This window comes from Ornithorhynchus anatinus, chromosome 1 (genome assembly GCF_004115215.2).
Source record: "Ornithorhynchus anatinus isolate Pmale09 chromosome 1, mOrnAna1.pri.v4, whole genome shotgun sequence".
NCBI lineage: Eukaryota > Metazoa > Chordata > Mammalia > Monotremata > Ornithorhynchidae > Ornithorhynchus > Ornithorhynchus anatinus.
The window spans coordinates 126,815,985-126,821,984 of NC_041728.1; positions in this window are offsets into that span (position 1 = coordinate 126,815,985).

The window sequence follows — 6,000 nt, forward strand, 5'->3', positions numbered from 1 at the left end:
GTTGCTGCTCAGATCATCTTTCTTAAGAATCTCTCAACCAATATCTACCCTCTCCCCAAAACTCTCCACTGACTTCCTGTATTTCTTCGCATCAAACCAATCTCATAATCAACTCTAAGTCTCTCCATCATGTGACCCCACTTTACTTATCTGCTCACTTCTCCTGCTATTCCCCAACTCACTGTTTCCTCCCTCGCTCCACCAAAAAAAAAAATCCAACCTTCTAGCCGTCCCTCATTTTTGACTCTTTCTTCACACTGTTGTCCAAGCTTGGGACTTCCTCCCTCATTATATCAGATCCTATAATCCCACCTCCTACACAATTCAATTTCCCAGAATCCTGAACCACATGTTCTCTTAAACCTCTATGAAGTTACTAACACCCTCCTCAGCACTCATGCATAAATGTCCACTCGCTCTGTTTATATTGACAGCTTTTGAAATATATTGATGTTTGTCTCACCCTTTAAAATGTAAGTTCCTTGTGGGCAGGGAGTATCTCGCTTTTTCTGTATTTTCCAAGTATCTACTAGGTATTCGATAAATGCTTCCACTAGTTTTGCCACTATATTGCTCCCAGGAGGAGATTCGATAAATGTTACAGCTACTGCTAAGAGGGAAGTGAACTCTGCCAGCATACAATGACGTCTCTAGACTGTGAGCTCGTTGTGGGGAAGGAATGGCACTGTTTATTGTTGTATTGTACTTTTCCAAGCACTTAGTACAGTGATCTGCACATGGAAAGTGCTCAATAAATACAATTGAATCAATGAATGAACCACATAATACCACGGAAAAAATCATTTAGTAAATGATACTCCTGAGAACTGAACTATTTCAATCTTTTTTAAATCATCTTCAAAGGATAGGACTAGATGGGCAGAAAAACAAGGAGATATCCAAGTGAGGTTCTCTGCGGAACAGAGACGCCTCTCCGCCTGATTCTCTTAGCTCAAGCCCTGAATACAACTGGCTGTGATTAATGGATTTGGAGTTCATTCATCTTGGTGACCCAAATGGGGTAGATTTAGGGAAGAAATGGGTAGGCAGATAGGTAGACAGAGAGAATGACAGTCAGACAGATGATGAATGCTGTATTTGAGGCAAGTAAAAGGGACCAACTTTTGAGGTCCTAGAGAGGCTCTCTGAATGGAGTTGAGCAGAGCAGGGGTACAAAGTGTCTGTAATTAATGGATCCAATAAGGCAATTGTGATGGAAATTGCTTAAGAAAGAGATTTTGTGAGAAGGGTAATCAAGGAAAAAAATGCGTGTGGTTGACATGCAATACTGCAATGTTAGAGAGATCTAATTAAGGTGGCAGTTCTAGAAAGAGTGATGGGTAAAATCCCTCGCCAAAGAGAACAACGAAAAAAAAATGCTGGGATCACCAGACTGCATTGATTACATTTTTTTTTCTTCTGGCATTTTACTGATGCCCTGACAGCTCTCATCTTTGTTCCCATACCTCTTTAATGTATTCCTGTAAAAGCATGCCAGCAGATGAAGCAGTTTTAGCTTTGTTGGGTAAGGGGTTGGCTTGAAAAGAACAGATCTGTTTTTAGAGAAGTTACAGTGATTATTTAGCCTGGGAACCAGATTCATTCATGTTCACAAAACATATGAAATTCAGTCTTCATTCTCCCACAGTGCATGAAAGGAAGGTCCATAATGTAGAGGTAAGGGTAAAGAAAAGTTTAAAATATAAACTGGTAAACCATTCCAGTATAAGGTGCCTTTCATGTCAGTTGTACATTTCCACAAGTGCTTAAAACAGTCCTCTGTATAGAGTAAGATTTCAGGAAATGACTCTGACGACATGGGAGACCATATAAACCAGAGAAGGGAGAAATAAATCCTTCCATGCAGTCTTAAGGTATTTACTGAGCATTCACTTTATGAAGAACACTGAACTAAGCACTTGGGAGGGTACAATACAGTTGGTAGATATGATCCCTGCCCTCAGGGCTAACAGTCTAAATGGGGAGACAATAAAATGAATAATAGGAAAGGAAGGAAAATGAGTTTAAAGATATAAACATAAATATTGGGTGTGGGGGTAGAACTAAGTGCATGGGTAAGGCAGAAGGAAGGGAAGGTGGAGTGGGAGAATGAAAAATTAGACAGGGAAGGCTTCCTGGAGGAGATACGATTTTAATAGAGTTTAGAAGATGGAGTGAGTGTTGGCCTGCTGGGTATGAAATGGGAGGAAGCTGCAGGGAGGTGGGAGTGAATGGCAGAAAATAATAATAATAAGGATGGCATTTGTTAAGCGCTTACTATGTGCAAAGCACTGTTCTAAGTGCTGGGAAGGTTACAAGGTAATCAGGTTGTTCCATGTGGGGCTTACAGTCTTAATCCCCATTTTACAGATGAGGTAACTGAGGCATAGAGTAGTAAAGTGACTTTCCCAAAGTCATACAGCTGACAAGTGTCAGAGTCAGGATTAAACATTATGATCTTTGACGCCCAAGCCCAGGCTCTTTCCACTGAGCCACTCTGGTGAGCCTGTGGGAGATGTGACCCGGCAGGGGATAGCTGGGAATGAGGCCGTGGGGTGTTGCAGGGCCTCAGCGGGGCAGGGAGGCACACCAACCACCTACTCCATCAGCTCATTGGAAGTGCTCTCCGGTGCCCGTTCCCTGATGCCAGCTCAAACCAGGGGCTTCTGATTCATTCATTCAATAGTATTTATTGAGCGCTTACTATATGCAGAGCACTGTACTAAGCGCTTGGGATGAACAGGTCGGCAACAGATAGAGACAGTCCCTGCTGTTTGACGGGCTTACAGTCTAATCGGGGGAGATGGACAGACAAGAACAATGGCAATAAATAGAGTCGAGGGGAAGAACATCTCGTAAAAACAATGGCAACTAAATAGAATCAAGGCGATGTACAATTCATTAACAAAATAAATAGGGTAATGGAACTATATACAGTTGAGCGGACGAGTACAGTGCTGTGGGGAGGGGAAGGGAGAGGTGGAGGAGCAGAGGGAAAGGAGGAAAAGAGGGTTTAGCTGCGGAGAGGTGAAGGGGGGGTGGTAGAGGGAGTAGAGGGAGAAGGGAGCTCAATCTGGGAAGGCCTCTCAGAGAAGGTGAGTTTTAAGTAGGGTTTTGAAGAGGGGAAGAGAATCAGTTTGGCGGAGGTGAGGAGGGAGGGCGTTCCAGGACCGCGGGAGGACGTGGCCCAGAGGTCGACGGCGAGATAGGCGAGACCGAGGGACGGTGAGGAGGTGGGCGGCAGAGGAGCGGAGCGTGCAGGGTGGGCGGTAGAAAGAGAGAAGGGAGGAGAGGTAGGAAGGGGCAAGGTGATGGAGAGCCTTGAAGCCTAGAGTGAGGAGTTTTTGTTTGGAGCGGAGGTTGATAGGCAACCACTGGAGTTGTTTAAGAAGGGGAGTGACATGCCCAGATCGTTTCTGCAGGAAGATGAGCCGGGCAGCGGAGTGAAGAATAGACTGGAGCTGGGAGAGAGAGGAGGAAGGGAGGTCAGAGAGAAGGCTGATACAGTAGTCTAGCCGGGATATAACGAGAGCCTGTAGCAGTAAGGTAGCCGTTTGGGTGGAGAGGAAAGGGCGGATCTTGGCGATATTGTAGAGGTGAAACCGGCAGGTCTTGGTAACGGATAGGATATGTGGGGTGAACGAGAGAGACGAGTCAAGGATGACACCGAGATTGCGGGCCCGAGAGACGGGAAGGATGGTTGTGCCATCCACGGTGATAGAGAAGTCTGGGAGAGGACCGGGTTTGGGAGGGAAGATGAGGAGCTCAGTCTTGCTCATGTTGAGTTTTAGGTGGCGGGCCGACATCCAGGTGGAGACATCCTGGAGGCAGGAGGAGATGCGAGCCTGAAGGGAGGGGGAGAGGACAGGGGTGGAGATGTAGATCTGCGTGTCATCTGCGTAGAGATGGTAGTCAAAGCCATAAGAGCGAATGAGTTCACCGAGGGAGTGAGTGTAAATGGAGATCAGAAGAGGGCCGAGAACTGACCCTTGAGGAACTCCAACAGTTAAAAGATGGGAGGGGGAGGAGGCTCCAGCGAAGGGGACCGAGAATGACCGGCCAGAGAGGTAAGAGGAGAACCAGGAGAGGACAGAGTCCGTGAAGCCAAGGTGAGATAAGGTATGGAGGAGGAGGGGATGGTCGACAGTGTCAAAGGCAGCAGAGAGGTCAAGGAGGATTAGAATGGAGTAGGAGCCATTGGATTTGGCAAGAAGGAGGTCATGGGTGACCTTAGAGAGAGCAGTCTCGGTAGAGTGGAGGGGACGGAAGCCAGATTGGAGGTGGTCTAGGAGAGAATGGGAGAAAGCCTTCTGAGAAAGGCTGCATTTTCTCGCCCTGGTTGGGGATAAGAAGCCCACTCTGAAGCCCCAGTCTTCCCTCCCTCGCTCTCTGGTGAGCTGAAATCAATCAATCAATCGTGTTTGCTGAGTGCATACTATGTGCAAAACACTGATTGTATTAAGCACTTAGGAGAGTACAATATAAAAGACACATTCCCTGTCTGCAACAAACACAGTCTGTGTGTGTGGCCGAGGGGGGGCGGGTGCGGGGAGCGGGGGGAATAGACAGTAAAATAAACGAGTAGATTACGGATATGTAAATAAGTCCAGTAGGACTGTGGGAAGGGTGAATAAATGGGGTGATTCTGTGTGCAAGGTTGATGTGTATGGGAGAAGAGGAAATTAAGGCTTAGTTTGGGGAATGCACCTTGGAAATGTGCTTTTAATAAGGTTTTGAAGGTTAACAGTGATCTTCTGTCTGATAAGAAGAGGGAGGGCGTTCCAAGTCAAAGGCAGGAGGTGGGCGAGAGGTTGGGGACAAGATAAATGACATTGAGGTGCAGGGAGTAGGTTCGCATTAGAGGAGCGAAGTGTGCTGGCTGGGTTGTAGTAGGAAAGCAGCAAGGTAAGGCAGTAGAAGGAAAGGTGATTGAGAGCTTTAAAAGTGATCTTATGGAGTTCCTGTCTGATGCAAAGGTGGAAGGGCAATCCCTGGAGGTTCTTCTTGAAGAGCGGGGAAACATGCACTGAACACTTTTGTAGAAAAATGATCCGGGCAGCAGAGTGAAGCGTCGACTAGAGTAGGTAGTCAGGAGGCAAGGAGGTCAGAGAAGAGGCTGATGCACTAAGGAAGGTAGGATAGGATAAGTGTTTGGATTAATGTGGTAGCAGTTTAGTTGGAAAAGAAAGGGTGGATTAGTGCTATGGTGTGACAGTTGAACTGGAAAGGTTTGGTGACAGGATATGGTGATGAAATCAAGGGATAATGAGTAAGTTGCTACTAGGGAAGAAAATTGGGTAGGTTGGGTTGTCATGGGAAAGAAATGAGGATAATTAAGAGAGAAAGAGCTGATTGAGTGCCTTGAATCTGATATTGAGGAGTTTCTCTTGGATGCAGAAATAAATGGGCAATCATCAGAAGTTTTTGAGGAGTAGGGACATATGGAGAACGCCAAGGTTCACCTCGTTGGAATTGATATTTTCACTGGAAAGAAGTATGAAGATATTTGCCCTTCTACGCACAACATGGATGTTCCAAATATCAAGAGAAATGATTATCAAGTGAGTTTTTTAGCGTGGCTCAGTGGAAAGAGCACGGGCTTTGGAGTCAGGGCTCATGAGTTTGAATCCCAGCTCTGCCACTTGTCGACTGTGTGACTGTGGGCAAGTCACTTCACTTCTCTGTGCCTCAGTTCCCTCATCTGTAAAATGGGGATTAAGACTGTGAGCCCCACGTGGGACAACCTGAGTCCCCTATGTCTACCCCAGCGCTTAGAACAGTGCTCGGCACATAGTAAGCGCTTAACAAATACCAACATTATTATTATTATTATATTTTAGCAAATGATCTGGACATCAGAGTGAAGTACAGACTGAAGAGGGGAGAAGCTGGAGGCATGGAGGACAGTGAGGAGGTTGACGCAGTGAAAGAGGTTGGTTATGATAAGTGCTCTAACCGGTATGGTACTAGTTTAGATGAAAAAGAAGGAGTGCATTCTGG